The following is a 16,048-nucleotide window of genomic DNA, read 5'->3' as shown; positions in this document are numbered from 1 at the left end:
GCTATTTCTCACCATTAGTAACAAAGTCAAGCAGCTAGCAGATGTACGACTTCTCAATCATCATTGTCAAGAGAATATCTGACCCAAAGGATAAGGGCTAGACTTAGGAAATGGAATCTGACACTCTCAGCATTCAGTAAACTTGGTCCTGATGTCTTCAAAGCTTTGACAAGTCAACAAACATCTTGAGACCTGATTTTTTAAAAATAGAAAAGACAGAAAACAGAAAAGAATTTCATGATCATAAAGAAGTAAAGCTCCTATTGCAACGTACCAAATGGCATTGCTGCTTCCACTGGGACCAAACAGACTTTCTTGAAGCTAACCAGTGACAAATGGAATTGAAACAATATGTTAATAACAAAACCTGAGTTTCATCTTCTTTTTGAGCTTGGGAGGGCTTTAGCCTTCTGAACAGCAGACAATTTTGCCGAGTTATTGGCCAACATTTCCAGCTGCTTTGGAAGCAGCTTCTAACCAGTCCCCACGTAAAACCGCCAACACATACACGTAGCATGTGTGCGTGCACACATTCGCACACAGCATGTGTAGTGGTCTGTGGAGCATGGCAGTTTTTCTAGTTGCCTTAGGTAAAGCTTGTTCCCCAAATTCCAGTATGGCTTCATTCATATAACATAGTGATATAATGAGGGGTTCCTTTGTGAAATTTACTTTCTAGATTCATTCACTGCATTCATTAATTCATCCTTATATCTACAGTTGTTATTGAATGGTTTGGGGAATGTCAAAAGAAGCCAACTGACATTTATTCCATTAAAAGCCAGATCTTAAAAAGAAATGTAATGGCCAGGTGCAGTGGCTCATGCCTGTAATCCCAGCACTGTAGGAGGCCGAGGTGGGTGGATTACTTGAGGTCAGGAGTTCGAGACCAGCCTGATCAACATGGTGAAACCCCATCTCTACTAAAAATACAAAATTAGCTGGGCATGGTGATGCATGCCTGTAATCCCACTACTTGGGAGGCTAAGGCAGGAGAATTGCTTGAACCCGGGAGGCAGAGGTTGCAGTGAACCAAGATCGCGCCACTGCACTCCAGCCTGGGCAACAAGAGCAAAACTCCACCTAAAAAAAAAAAAAAAAAAAGAAAGAAAAAGAAAATTCCATTATTCATCTCCTTGCTGTCTTCCATGGTGGCACGTATAAAAATTATATGTGATTTAGCCTTTGGTTGACCATTTGTTTTCATTTTGAGCACAGTAGAAAACACTGGCTTCACGATTCAAGAAACAGAATGGCCCTTGACCCATAAATGTATGACAACTAGCAAACTTTTTGGAGGTTTTTCTCCCTGCCCTCATGTTGTCATCCCTGCTACTTGTCTCTCCTTGACTTTCCCTTTTGCCCACAACTAACAACCTCCAAACCTTTTAAAATGTGTTGCTTCCAGTATTAGGTAACTATTCTTTGAAAAAGTTTGTCTAAAAGTACATAGAAGCTGGGGATGTGCCTATACTCTCAGCTACCTGGGGACTGAAGTGGGAGGACTGCTTGAGACCAGCAGTCTGAGACCAGCCTGGGCAATACAGCAAGACCCTGCCTCAAAAAAAAAAAAAAAAAGTATATGTAGTAATTATGGCATGGACAAGGGCTTAAGCACTTCTCCTATAAGCACAGTAACCACTGGTGAAATAAGATAGCATACAGTGTGAGAAGGTGTTATTCAAACCAAAGAGAAAGTTTATTATTTTGTTATGCTATTTTGGCCACTTGGGGATCATTTCATTTTCTACTGGTCTGTATGCTGCTTCCAGGATAGCTAAGGATTATTATCTTGATTGACCTTGACATATACATAAACGAGCCATTACTATGTTTCTATAAAGAGCTTAATAAGTCAGCACAGTATATGAAGGTCCAGAGGCAGTGAAGAGTGGACAGTTTTGCTAGAAGATAGATTCTTCCAAAGAAGCAACAACAGATGGCAATGGTGTCTGAATCCTATTTTCAAGAATTATACATTTCAGGCAGAAAACTGTGGGTTTATCACTACAGGCAACGGGAAACTGCAAAAGACATGAATGGAGACTACCACAAGATACTTCTGGGTCTTAAATATTAATATGGTAGTGATGGTCAGGAAAAAGATAAAGAACCCAAGAGGGGCCAATTAGTACACTGTCCCTAAGCAAGCCTACACATGGTGACTTGGGAGGAAAAGTAAAAGGAACTAACAGGAAAGGAAGAAATTGGGCCAAAGACAGTTTTGAGTATTAGGTGATTGACATACCAATACATAAGTACCTCAAGGCAACTCAGAAGGGAAGTGAGGATTTGAGGGATTTCAGGAGAATGAGTTTAATCAGATACATATTGAGGCTGTAACTGTATATCAAGTCTGGTATGATTCCTATTATTCATAATTTTCTTGAACCAAGTCACCAAATCAAAATCATGCAAATAGAAAACAGTAATTGTCAGGGCCTGACATTGAAAATGAAGTCTAAGGTCATATCCCTAATTACAATTTTTTTCTCCAATGCAATCCCACTCTAGTACCTATATGAAGACTACCATGGCATTGTAAGATCCCTATGAAAGGTATTTCTTCTGTGAACATGCCCAGGGAAGTTAGAAATCCTTTGATCACCAAAAGCCAGAACAGATACTGATTTGTGAAGTCAGTTAGGCCAACATTCCCTAGGTGTCCCCCGCTGCTAAGTGCCATCCGTGGGCTACAAACTGTTTAACAGTTTCTTTGTTAAAATGCTTGTTAACAAGGCCTTAGTGCATGGAAGGTGCAGATCACGGGTTCTCCATTCAAAAGCTACTCCAATTCTCCCAGGCTACCTATGCAGGTGAATTAAATTTAACTACAGACTAATTGAGCAGTACAGAAACATGTCACACATCCATTTTTTTCAAAACACAAAATACACCACCGTTTTGGATATACACATTTCCTTGTTTATGATGTCCTTAACTTCAATCGAGATGTGAATGTTATAGTAAAAGGGACACTAAACTGTCATCTTTAAAGGTTTCACACACTCAAAGAGCATTCAGTGCTTACTGTCTACTAAAGACAAAGTCACTGCCAACAAAGCCCAATTCAATTTCACTTATTTGAAAAGTAAAAAATAATGAAGTTATCAGAAGACATTGTTTATGAAACATTCCTTTACTAAAAGTTCTCCATAGGAGCAATTATTGGCATTAGGCCATGTGCCCTTTGGTATTTTCTGTATTTTCCAGGTGAACCTCCATCCAGTTTGTACATTTCCCAACAGCTGAGTGGGCTGTCACGCACCACCCAATGGTCAAGAAATTATCCATTTTTCCAAGAGGAAATGTGGAACTCTTTCAAAGCATTCTAATTTCATGCACAAATACATTCCATGACAGTAAGAAACAAAAGGAGGAAATATGACGACAAAGCCTGGTCCTTCGCCAGCACGGCGCTTCTAGGGTCAGGTTATTCACACACGGGTAAGTAAAGACAAAATCCAAAATGCACGCCGTGGAACGAGGGGCACTACACAAGGCGCTGCTCTAATGAGCCCATTATTTTCCATAATGGGGGATGCAGGTATTTTCTCAAAATCGTGTTCCCCTTAGTCTTCTATTGATTTTTTGGATTTCTATTTTCAACAGTGGCCCGAGGAAACGGCAGCCAGACTTGACTCCAATGTACACACAGACTCAGGTTTCGCCCCGTCACCTGTTGGCTCCTGAACAACACTCCTCTTTGTGAAACTTACAGCACTCATTTGAAACAAGTTTCCAGAGAAAACACTTCAAGAAAGTGTTTGAGAAGTCACAAGACTCGAGTTGTAAAAACAAATTCCACACATAGCCTGGCTTATACGGACATAGACTAACGGGACCGGCCGAGCTTTTAAAAATGGGGCTGGAGGAAGTGGGAAGGAAAGGATGTCACCCTACTTCGGGAAAACTCAGCCGGCCAATTCTTGATGGGGCTGCCAGTGATGGTGCAGGGGGTCCCCTGGGTCGTGCCCGTCCCCGCCGCCGCAGCAGCAGAGACGCCTCAGAGCGGGCGTCGGCGCCCCCTGGGTCCCGCAAACCCTGCGCTCCGCGCGGCGTCGGCTGCTTGGGCCGCGAGGGGGCGCCCTGGGCCGTGGGTCGACCGGCACCGGTCCCTCTCTGCGTCCCCGGCCCAAGGAGCCAGAGGCCGACGTCAAGACCCAGAGGCTGCAAGGGAACCCATCCTCGGCGCCGACGCGAAGCCCCGAGAGAACATTCCCCCTTGTCCCCCAGCATAGAACAGTCGCCTTCGAACTCCCCGTTACCCTCCTCCAGCAGAAAGCCTCGCGCCGCTCTTCGCGCCGCGTCACCTCCACCGAGCGGCACTTGCCCTGCGGCTGGACGGTGGGGCCGAGCAGCCACGGGTCCCCACTTCTGTCCCTCAGCTTCCGACGAGAAGCCCCTAGCCGACGCGCACCCTGCAGCCCTCCCGCGTTCAGCACCCGCCGCCGGCTGCCATCCAGCCCTGGGACCCAGACAGCGGCTCCCACCTGCGGCCTGGACAGCGGCCGAGCGCGGCCTGCAGCCCCTCGCGGCGCCGGCCCCGGAGCCCTCGGCGCACACTAGCCGCCCGCCCGCTCTGCGTCTGGCGGAGGCTGGCGGCCCGGAGCGGGCGCGGAGGGCTCCCGAAGGAAAAGAAGGCTGGGTGTCCTACGGCTCACCCGCGCCCACCCATTTCCGGAGGAGACCCCAGCAGGGCGGGACAGCGAGCACCGGGTCCCCACTACTTCGCAGCGGGCCCCACCTGGTGGGCGAGGGGTCGCCCCCGCCGTGACGCACTTTCCCCCGGGCTGGTCCCCGCCGAGCTCACTGGCGGCGCAGCGCGGGGATCCTCACCCGCGGCAGCCCCTCAGCAGCCGTGAGGCATCCCACAAAAGGTCCTCCAGCTCCGCAGAGACCTTCGGTCCCTGCCGGCGTGACGGACTCTGATCCCCCGGGTTGGAGTCGCCTCGTCCAGGCCACTGCATCCCCCAAGCCCTAGCTCTGCGTCCTTCCAGGATCCTTCTCTGCCGGGAGAAAAACTCGTCTCCGCTCAGCGCCGGGAGCCCGCCTGGGGCCGGCGATCTTCAAAAGTAATCAGAGCCCGCAGTAGGAAAAAAAAAAAAAAAGTAACCATTTCGTTTCCTGCCGATCCCGCCCTCCTCCTGCCTCCGGACTGGCGATCCCAGCCCGGCCCGGCTCCCCGCTCCCGCCCGCGGGCGGCGCCTGCCCAGCCTGCTCCCGCCGCCGCCTGCTTTCCAGGAACTGTCACTGCTGACCGTGCCCCTGGCAGGTCTCCACGAGGTCCTGCGCGCACAATTCCTCGAAAAGTTACCCACCCACTTGGCCAGCCTCACCGCTCGAGCACCTACCGCCGCCCGCCCGCTCCATTCTCCGGAGCCCAGTGAGTGAAGCCGCTAAGATGCAAATACCCTAGGACGCTTATGTAAACTTCCCCCTCCCGCAGGTGCACGCGCGGGCCACGAAACGCTGGGAGAATATGAAAGGCCACCTCTTAAAGAAATCATCTCCACTCTGCCCATAACAATGATGTCAGCAAATGGCACATTTAAGCAAGTTCTCACTTGGAAGGGCTCATTAGCATATGAATTCTCTTAGGACTTTCCCTGAATTTCGTAGTGATTCCTACTGCATAGCGCAGGAGATTTATTTTTATCAGTAAATAACAGCAAAGAATAGGAGCCAAGGTCACGCGAAGTACTAACTCAAGTACACTATTGAGAGTTTTTACAAATAGGTTAAGTGAATATCTTTATTCAAACACAAGGAAGTGTCCCATACCGAAGCTAATCTTGTTTCTGAGCTATTTGTAGGTACACTGAGAGAAAGTGGAGCTGGGCTTCAGTTGTCTACAGAAAGGATCAAGAGAAGCAAAACATACCCTCAAAGCAAGCCCAGAAAAAAAGTTATAGGTTAGTAATCATCAGTAGAGATCTAATCTCTTCTGAACTACAAATTTTAGTTTCTACCATAGCCTCCTTATCACAAGGTGAGAGAAGTACCAAGAGAATGAAGGGGAAAATGCAATATATAAGAGCTTCATCAATTTGTAAAATGTCAGTAAATAAAAGCAATTTAAAGTGGTCACCAGTGCCTTTGTTATCTTTTTTTTTTTTTTTTTTTTTTTTTTGTAAGCTAAGAAATAATCCTGTGCCATCAGGATTCCTTGGGAGTGATTTGCAACCTATATGGTTCTACAGTATACAAGTGAACAATAGCTCATTGTAACAGTGATTTAAAAATACATAAACAAGTTGCCATAAATAGATCAGTCACGTAAATCACTCTGTGACCAAATTCTGTTATCTCAGCTACAAAGTAAGGCAGCTAAGACTTCTTTTTTTTTTTTTTTTTGGTTACTCTTTTAAAGGGGCAGAAACAGAAAAGTTGTGGCTCTGCTGGTAGACTAGTTTGGAAACACTGATTCAGACAACACAATTTGTAATTCAAATAAGACTCTTTATTGGCCAAATGGATTCCGGTTTTGAAGATGATTCCCAAAACGTTCTGATGTATAACTCTTCTGGCCTTAGGGTTTAGGGATTTGTGGGAAGACTTCAAAGGTTACCATTTTCCTCTGTGGATCTGTAAAATTAACCATGAATACCTAGGTCAGATTTCCTTTTTCCTACTTCACTCTGGGCTTCCTCAGGGAAGATTTCAACTACCTACCTATAGGAAAAATGTGCAATCAATTACTGATTTAAATGAAACCCTGAAATATCATGTCATTATGATAAAGGGAGTATCAGCAGGTGAATGCATTAAGCCAGGCAGACCCTTTTTGGAATAGCTTTTAAAGGACAGCTACCCATTCGTCAGGCCACAAAACACTTCCAACTACAAACTACAGCGGCACTTATCACTATCAAATGTCAGCCGTTGCAAACGTGCTTCCTCTAGGGCAGTTACTTGTAAATACGTTTTGTTATGTTTTCAACAGGTACTGTCACAGTTACCCACTGTAAGCATTTTTTAGTGATGAAGCAGTGTGAAGACAGTTGCAAGCTTTCCACGAAGAGTTCAATCTGAATGAAACAGACTTTAGTCTGGTCTGAAAGAGGTTGTTTTTGTCAAGGGTGAACTTATGCAGAATGGAGAGCAAGGCCCCCAACCAGCATCCTTTTGTTTCAGCCAGGCGAAATATTCATGCTTGCAGATCACACTTTAGGGGCCAGTTGAGAAAGGAAGCCCAAAAATTCACAGGGCTTGGTTCCCTCGCTCCATCCTGGTCTTTGCTCTAAGGTCATCTCTACAGAGAGGCCTTCAACTCCCTAACTAAAATATCACCCTCCCTCCCTTTGCAATAGTTGTCTGCAAAACACTTAGCATTGCCAGGCAAATGTCTGTTTATCGTTCGTTGTCTTTCTCCTTTCCTAGAAGTTGGGGACTTTGGGGACTCACTACTGTATTCTCAGCACCTAGAATGATGCCTGGCACATAGCAGACAAATTTAATAAACATAAGTTAAGTGAATGAATGATTCTCAGACATATTCTTCTCAGGCCCTCAAAAGTATACTATACCTGTACAAGTAATTCTGTTTCTAATCTAAAGTCAAGCGAACTACAATGTCCTAATGGAGGAGAGGATAATAAAAAATCAGAAATATGCCAAGGGCAGAGAAAGAGGCAGCATTGTTTGTCAAATGTCAGCCAGCTGCGTTGGGTCTGGTAGAAAGAGATAAAGGACACAGTATAAGTCAACTTTGGCGCTAATCCTTGGTTCTTCCGTGTTGTGTATATAGTGACCTTGAGGTCTTTTCTGCTCCTCGCCTTCATTTCTTCCCTTGTAAACAGACCTCCTTTTTAGTTTTAAGGGTAAGAGTTAGTTGCTCTTGGTCTCAGACATTTGAAAGGATTTGTAACTACTGTAAGTGCCAGCAATCTAGGAAGAATGTATTTAAATGATTAGATGTCTTTCAGGTTTCTTAATAGAAAAGAGAGATCAAAAGCTCTGATAATCACAAATGACATCTGACCTAAATTTGAGGGGCAGTTGGCAGATGTAGTATTAAATAGGGTGACAGTTCTAGTTTTCAATGCGAGCATATTCCAGAACATCAGTTTGGTTGTTCTGACTATGTAGATAGGTACCTAAAAGAATCACAAAATCAATCATATGAATGTAGAGTTCACAAAACCCTTGGGATCCTCCATCTTACCCAGATGAAGAAACTGATATCCAAAGGAATCACTGTAACGATTCTTTGTTTCTTTCCAAATTTGTTGCCACTGAAAGTTTATGCCAAATGTGTTACTTTCTTGTCAATTTTAAACATTTCTGTTGTATCCCAGATTGGTCATTAAACCCTGGTGGGTCATTGAACATTTGCAAATTCTACTTACCATTACCTGGGTCTGTGGCATCCCTAGGGAAGGGCCCAAGGCAGATGACAAGCTCTTCTTAGGGCTAACAGGCATTATAAAGTTTTATAATAGGTTGCAGTTTCCCAAGGTCTCCAATTACTCTTTCCCCTTTGATTATATTTAAAGCAATGTGATTAGAGAGCACTGGTTCTTTAACGTTTTCTACACCCAATCCCTCTTTAGGTTTACTACTCCAATAATCCTAGGTACCCATCCCCTCCCTGACTCTACTTTGTGAGGGAGGTAAACTCTCCCTTCACAGCACCCTGATGCACTGGGTTTGAAGTTAGGAGACTTAAATGTCTATTATCTGTCAATTACTAAATCTGTGACAATGGGAGGAATCACTTCTCTAAGGTATTGTTTTTTTTTTTTGTTTGAGGCAGAGTCTCGCTCTGCCGCCGGGACTGGAGTGCAGTGGCCAGATCTCAGCTCACTGCAAGCTCCGCCTCCCGGGTTTACGCCATTCTCCTGCCTCAGCCTCCCGAGTAGCTGGGACTACAGGCGCCCGCCATCTCGCCCGGCTAGTTTTTGTATTTTTAGTAGAGACGGGGTTTCACTGTGTTAGCCAGGATGGTCTCGATCTCCTGACCTCGTGATCCGCCCGTCTCGGCCTCCCAAAGTGCTGGGATTACAGGCTTGAGCCACCGCGCCCGGCCTGTTTTTTTCATCTCTAAAAATGCTGGAGTTTGGATTAGGTCAATGTTTAGAACTTTTGAGGAGAGAACACAATCCATTTTCCAACTGAAATAAAAAATCAGCCAGGTGTAGTGGCCCACACCTATAATCCCAGCACTTTGGGAGGCCAAGGCGGGCGGATCACTTGAGGGCAGGACTTCAAGACCAGCCTGGCCAGCATGATGAAGCCCCATCTCTACTATACAAAACTTAGCTGGGCATGGTGGCGGGTGCCTGTAGTCCCAGCTACTTGGGAGGCTGAGGCGTAAGAATTGCTTGAACCCAGGAGGCAGACGTTGCAGTGAGATCATGCCACTGTACTCCAGCCTAGGGTGACAGAGGGATATCCTGTCTCCAAAAAACAAATAAATAAAATGAAATGAACATCTCGATATAGAAACAGACGGAAGTGTCACTGCTTTATTGAAGTTCTGGACTGGCTTCCTCCTGACACCCTCCTACAACTCTCCTCACCCCTGTTCTTCCAAGGCAGCCCCCAGGCACCTCCCTCTCTAACTAGATGCTTCCAGAAGCTCCACCAGTTCTAGTATTTTCTGGGTCTCTAAAGACTCAATAGCTGGTTATGACACTAATACCAGATGGGTGTTTACGGTTGTGCTGTCTGGAGTCCCCAGCCCAAGTTGTGAGGGAGAATATAGGACCAGGTCCATTCATTGACCTTGTTCAGGGTTGTTATCTACTACTGAAGACATACTGCCATCTTTGCCCACCCTACCCCTTACTAACTATTCTGAAATACTCTTTCCCCCACCCCAGGAAATGTTGGTTACTTTTCATGAACAGATAATTAAACTAGCATTCAGCTTAACTGATAAGTAACTTCAGGTTCTGACCTTAGGCTCTGCAACCCTCTCAACTCCTCTCCTGTCTGTCTGTGGTTTGATACACTCTTAAATTTCACTACTGAAAAACTACCAAAAAGTTAAGAAACTAAGACAAAATCTTCCAATAAATATTGAGAGAGCCGTACCATGGCAACATATCTAACATTTATTAAATTGCAAACCCCAGTATACAGTATGATCATATTGTTACAAGTAATATTTGGTAAGCTGACATATACATTACAAAATTATTTAGATACTATAAATACCACACCAGTAGTATGGTTTCCAGGGGAGGGCAGATTATAGGAAATTATCATTTGAAAATTATATTGATAAAATAAATGAATTTTTATATTTTCACATTATATATAAACCTTTTCTCTATCAACTTATCTTTTTTCTTTTCTTTTCTTTTTTGACAAGAGTTTCGCTCTTGTTGCCCAGGCTGGAGTGCAATGGCACAATCTCGGCACACCACAACCTCCACCTCCCAGGGTCAAGTGATTCTCCTGCCTCAGCCTCCTGAGTAGCTAGGATTACAGGCATGCACAACCACACCCGGCTAATTTTGTATTTTTAGTAGAGATGGGGTTTCTCCATGTTGTTCAGGCTGGTCTCGAATTCCTGACCTCAGGTGATCTGCCTGCCTTGGCCTCCCAAAGTGTTGGGATTACAGGCATGAGCCACTGTGCCTGGCTGTATCTATCTATTTGAGATAGGGTCTGGAGCTATCACCAGACCCTATAAATATTTATTTATTTGAGACAGGGTCTGGCTCTGTCACCCACGCTAGAGTGCAAGGGCACGATCTCGGCCCACTGCAACCTCAACCTCCTTGGTAGCTGGGATTATAGGTGCACACCACCACCCCAAGCTAAGTTTTGCATTTTTTTTGTAGAGATGGGGTTTCATCATGTTCCCCAGGTTGGTCTTGAACTCCTGAGCTCAAGCAATCCACCTGCCTCAGCCTCCCAAAGTACTAAGATTACAGGCATGAGCCACCACGCCCAGCCTCATTTTATAATGTTCATGTAAAATTTTGTAAATTGTTGAAGAAACAATAAAGAAAATACACTACAATATTAATATACAGAAGAAAAGTTTGAAAGCAGAAACTAACATTCCGAATTTAAGGCTGGGTGCAGTGGGTCACACCTGTAATCCCAGTACTTTGGGAGGCCAAGGCGGGCAGATCACTTGAGGTCAGGAGTTCAAAACCAGCCTGGCCAACACGGTGCAACCCCATTTGTACTAAAATATATAAAAATTAGCTGGGCATGGTGGCAGGTGACTTAATCCCAGCTACTTGGGAGGCAGAGGCAGGAGAATGGTTTGAACCCAGGAGGCAGAGGTTGCAGTGAGCCGAGATCAAGCCATTGCACTAAAACCTGGGGTTTAAGAGTGAGACTTCTCTCAAAAAAAAAAAAAAAAAAAGAAAGAAAAAGAAAAAAAAGAAAAAAAAACAAATTTAAGTATTAGTTGGTATGAGAAGATACATGAATGCATACTTCCTCTCCATGCTTTCTTCCTTCCAGTCACAAGCTTCAAGAGTGGACTCTCTGCTGCATTTACTTATGATACTGTGAGAAGGAGGGTGTCACCAGTCCCACATTTCCACAGAGCCAGACATAGTGGGGTAGGGGCTGTCTGATCCCTCATGCATCCATCCATGGATTCACTGGTAGATTCTTTGGTTGAGATGCAGGCTATTACTTGTTGAAGGGCACCACTGTTCGACCTAGACCTTTCCCTTGACCTAGAGACTTCGCATTCTAAATCCATATTCTGTATCTTGATTTATTCCAAAAAGAAGAGAGAAAAATACACCAAAAAAGTGAGGAAAATAAATGACTGGTCTAATTTTCTGACCTACAGAACAAACCATGATACATGGTGATTATAGGAATATTTGAGGTGTGGTTAAATTCTAACATAGGAATAAGAGGAAGTATTGATATATCAATTCTGGTAAGAAGTGAAGATTCAGGAACCATCAAGTTGGGGTAACATTTGAGCTGCATTTTTAAGGACTAGAAGTAGTTGATCAGAGTGGTGAATGGAATGGGTTTGGGATAGGGAAGGGGGCCTAGTACAGGCTGAGCCGGTCAAAATTTGAGGGCCAAAAGAGCTGGAACACAGGAGGGAGAGGCTGGAGACTGCCCAAAGGCAGCAGGCCCAGGCTGTGAATGGCTGCATAAGCCATCAGAAGGATGCCAAGTTATTCTAGGAGTAGCAGGGAGCCACAGAAGCTTAAGCAGAGAAGAGTGACATGATTGTATTTATGCCCTAATTAGAGGAAGGGTGGAGAAAACTCTGCAGAGAAACCAGATGGGAAGAGTCTTGAAGCTGCCCCAGTAGTCAAGGGGAGAGAAGATAGTGTGTCGGAGGGCATGATTTCTCAGGGTAGATAAACTGGACTTGTGGCTGCTCGGTGTGTAGGGGCAGTGGAAGGGGTAGCAGGAGGGACCCAGACATTCGTAAATGAGTCGGTATTTCCATGGTTTACTTGAAAGACAACCAACAGCTTAGCCCCAATGTAAGCTCTCACTTGGAATTGCCATTTTTTTCGCTGCCCATGGAAGACACAGTAACCTGAAGGACTCATATTTCCAAGCTCAAACTTATTTTTTTATTTTTATTTTTTTGAGACATAGTCTTACTCCGTCACTTAGGCTGGACTGCAATGGTGCGATCTTGGCTCACTACAACCTCCACCTGCAGGTTCAGGCAATTCTCTTATCTCAGCCTCCTAAGTAGCTGGGACTACAGGTATGCACCACCATGTCTCGCTAATTTTTGTATCTTTGGAAAAGACAGGGTTTCACCATGTTGGCCAGGCTATTTTGGTCTCGAACTCCTGCACTCAGGTCATCTGCCAGCCTCAGCCTCCCAAAGTGCTGGTATTATAGGCATGAGCCATTGTGTCGGGCTTCTAAGCTCAAACTTTATCTTCCTGTTGATATTCACCTTTAAAATAGAGTATTTAAAAATATTACACTATTCACATGTAATATTGAAAAGCTCAGTGGCTGGGCACGGTAGCTCACGCCTGTAATCCCAGCACTTTGGTAGGCTGAGGTGGGCGGATCACCTGAGGTCAGGAGTTCAAGATCAGCCTGGCCAATATGGTGAAACCCCATTTCTACTAAAAATACAAAAACTAGCTGGGCATGGTAGCGGGTACCTGTAATCCCAGCTACTCAGGAGGCTGAGTCAGGAGAATTGCTTGAACCTGGGAAGCGGAGGTTGCAGTGAGCCAAGATCACAACATTGCACTCCAGTCTGGTGACAAGAGAGAAACTCTGTCTCAAAAAATAAAAAAATTAAAAAATTAAAAGAGCTCAGGGGCCTATCATTATAAAAGAAGTAGGCACATGATTTTTAGGTTGAAATGTAATCCATGTGGAAGAACTACCCAACTAACACCTACTGCAGAGATCAAAATGCCACTGGAAAGCTAGTATGTTAAATGGGGGTGTGCAATCTAGTAGTTAGGGTTTTTTTTTTTTTTTTTTTTTTTTGAGATGGAGTCTTGCTGTGTTGCCCAGGCTGGACTGCAGTGGCGCGATCTTGGCTCACTGCAAGCTCCGCCTCCCGGGTTCACGCCATTCTCCTGCCTCAGCCTCCTGAGTAGCTGGGACTACAGGCGCCCGCCACCTCGCCCGGCTAGGTTTTTTTTTTTGTATTTTTAGTAGAGAAGGGGTTTCACCATGTTAGCCAGGATGGTCTTGATCTCCTGACCTCGTGATCCACCCGCCTCGGCCTCCCAAAGTGCTGGGATTACAGGCTTGAGCCACCGCGCCCGGCCGTAGTTAGGGTTTTATACACAACTTTGAAATAATAGATACTGCTCCATCTTTTTTTTTTTTTTTTCTTTTGAGCCGGAGTTTCAATCTTATTACCCAGGCTGGAGTGCAATGGCGTGATCTCGGCTCACTGCAACCTCCCCTTCCCAGGTTCAAGCGATTCTCCTGCCTCAGCCTCTTGAGCAGCTGGGATTACAGGTGCCCACCACCACGCCTGGCTAATTTTTTATATTTTTTAGTAGAGATGGTGTTTCACCATGTTGGTCAGGCTGGTCTCAAACTCCTGACCTCATGATCTGCCTGCCTCCGCCTCCCAAAATGCTGGGATTACAGGCGTGAGCCACTGTGCCCTGCCTGTTCCATCTTAAATTAAAAAAAAAAAAAATCTTTAGAGACAGGGTCTTGCTCTGTCACCTAGGCTGGAGTGCAGTGGTGCAATCACAGCTCACAGGAGACTCTGCCTCCCAGGCTCAAGTGATCCTCGCATCTCAGCCTCTCAAGTAGCTGTGATTACAGGCGTGATCCACTACAGCCAGCTAAATTTTAAAATTATAGAATATTTGCTGTTTGTTTCATGAACTACGTGCTCAAAACTATTTTGCTCACCAGGTATTTTCTTTTGATATTTAAACTCTAGAACCAAATAGGATGGTTGGTTCTCCACGAGGGAAAATCTGGGTATGCCAGCTTTTAACACTGTTACCATGTGCTATAACTAACCAAGGTGTTCTTAGAGAGGTGTCAGTAAAGAATTATTTTGAGCAGCCAGAAGCCTCCTGGAAGAAGAAAACAGCCAGCAAAGCTTTCCATAACATTTCTTTATCTTATCTGAGATCCCAAGACCCTTTCTGCAACTGTAGGAATTAAAAGGAGGTGATTTTGTAGTGAAGACTGGTTTACAAGCTTTAATGAGACTGCACCAGGGCCAAGATTTGGAATTCAAATTGTTCTGCTGATCTTGAATCACACACAGCTCGAGTAAGTAACTATCTTTTGGTCCAAGTTACTTTTAATATTTATTTTCTCCTTTATGTTTGGAGAGCTTTAGTCTCTTGAACTTTGAGTTTGCACTGGATTATAGAGGGATTAGGGAAGGGAATCTTGTCTGTTTTGTTTAATGATATATCCAAAGTGCTGAGATACTCTGGCCTGGTACATTAGATACAGCAGATACTTTGCCTGGCATCTAGGGGATTCTCAATAGATATTTGTGGAGTAGTGAATGACTGTCTTGTTCATATTTTATCCTCCACAGAACTTGACTCAGAATCTTGCGCATACTAAGTCTTAATTATCAGTCCATTTATTCTGTTTTTTTTTTTTTAATTTTATTTGGATTTTTAAAAATGGGTCAACTCATTAGACTATCAATGTTCCAGTTTGAATATTTAAAGAACTCTCAATAGTTAGGAAGAATGAATGAGACCTACTATTTGATAGCACAACAGGGTAACTATAGTCAATAATACTTGTACATTTAAAAATAACTAAAAGAGTGCAACTGAATTTTTTGTAACACAAAGGATAAATGCTTGAGGTGATGGACACCCCACTCTTCATGATATGATTATTATGCATTGCAAACCTGTATCAAAATATCTCATGTACCCCATAAAGATATACCCCTTCTATGTACCCATAAAAATTCAAAATAAAAAAATCAAATTTATTGTTTAGGTCATTTGCTCTTTTTGGCTTATAAGATCTGATATGACAATGGATAACCAGAAAAAAAAAGATCTGCTAGAAATTCAAACTAATTGGCTCACTTGAAATCTCTTTAGAAAGCCTGAATTTCTAAATCACATGATCCACCTCCCTCCAAACAAATATCCTCCTTCCTCTTCTATTCCCAGTGTGTTTATGAGACCACTAATACTCTGAGTAACCTAGAAACCCAGTCATCACAGTTATCACAGGTGCCTCCTTTACTCAGGATACTCTCCTTCTTGCCTATCTTCATTCAGTTATATATTAGATCTTTCTATCTTTTAAATTTTTTCCCACTAGGCACTGTGGCATGCACCTATAGTCCCAGCTACCCAGGAGGCTGAGGTGGGGGAATCATCTGAGCCCAGGAGTTGGAGGCTGCTGTGAGCTCTGATTGCACCACTGTACTCCAGCCTGGGCAACAGAGCAAGACTGTGTCAAAAAAAAAAAAAAAAGAAAGAAAGAAAGAAAAAAGAAAAACAAATTATCTATTGACTCTGTACAGGCATACTTCAGAGATTTTGTGAGTTCACTTCCAGGCCACTGCAATAAAGTAAGTATTTTAATTTCCCAATGCATATAAAAGTTATGTTTACACTACACTATAGTCTACTGAGTGTGCAATAGCACAATG

At 44.2% G+C, this 16,048-nt stretch overlaps 1 protein-coding gene across 6 annotated transcripts in view; it reads right to left on the bottom strand.

Annotated features, from left to right (window-relative positions):
* The window catches only part of PRICKLE1 (prickle planar cell polarity protein 1), a 124,765-nt gene that overhangs the window by 17,050 nt on the left and 91,667 nt on the right, over window positions 1–16,048 (bottom strand). The window contains exon 1 of one of the 6 annotated variants that reach the window (XM_033222374.1): window positions 5,355–5,416. The exons of 3 other annotated variants lie outside the window; for them this stretch is intronic. The gene's annotated coding sequence lies outside the window, so the exon portion shown is untranslated. Of the gene's footprint in view, window positions 1–4,747; window positions 5,238–5,354; window positions 5,417–16,048 lie in introns of those variants that run through there. 2 more of the 6 variants (XM_033222372.1, XM_033222373.1) reach the window with 2 other exon arrangements.

Source organism: Trachypithecus francoisi, unplaced genomic scaffold (genome assembly GCF_009764315.1).
Source record: "Trachypithecus francoisi isolate TF-2019V2 unplaced genomic scaffold, Tfra_2.0 Lachesis_group11, whole genome shotgun sequence".
NCBI classification, from domain to species: Eukaryota; Metazoa; Chordata; class Mammalia; order Primates; family Cercopithecidae; genus Trachypithecus; species Trachypithecus francoisi.
The sequence above is the reverse complement of the archived record's forward strand: the minus strand, read 5'-3'. Positions and strand labels throughout refer to the sequence as shown.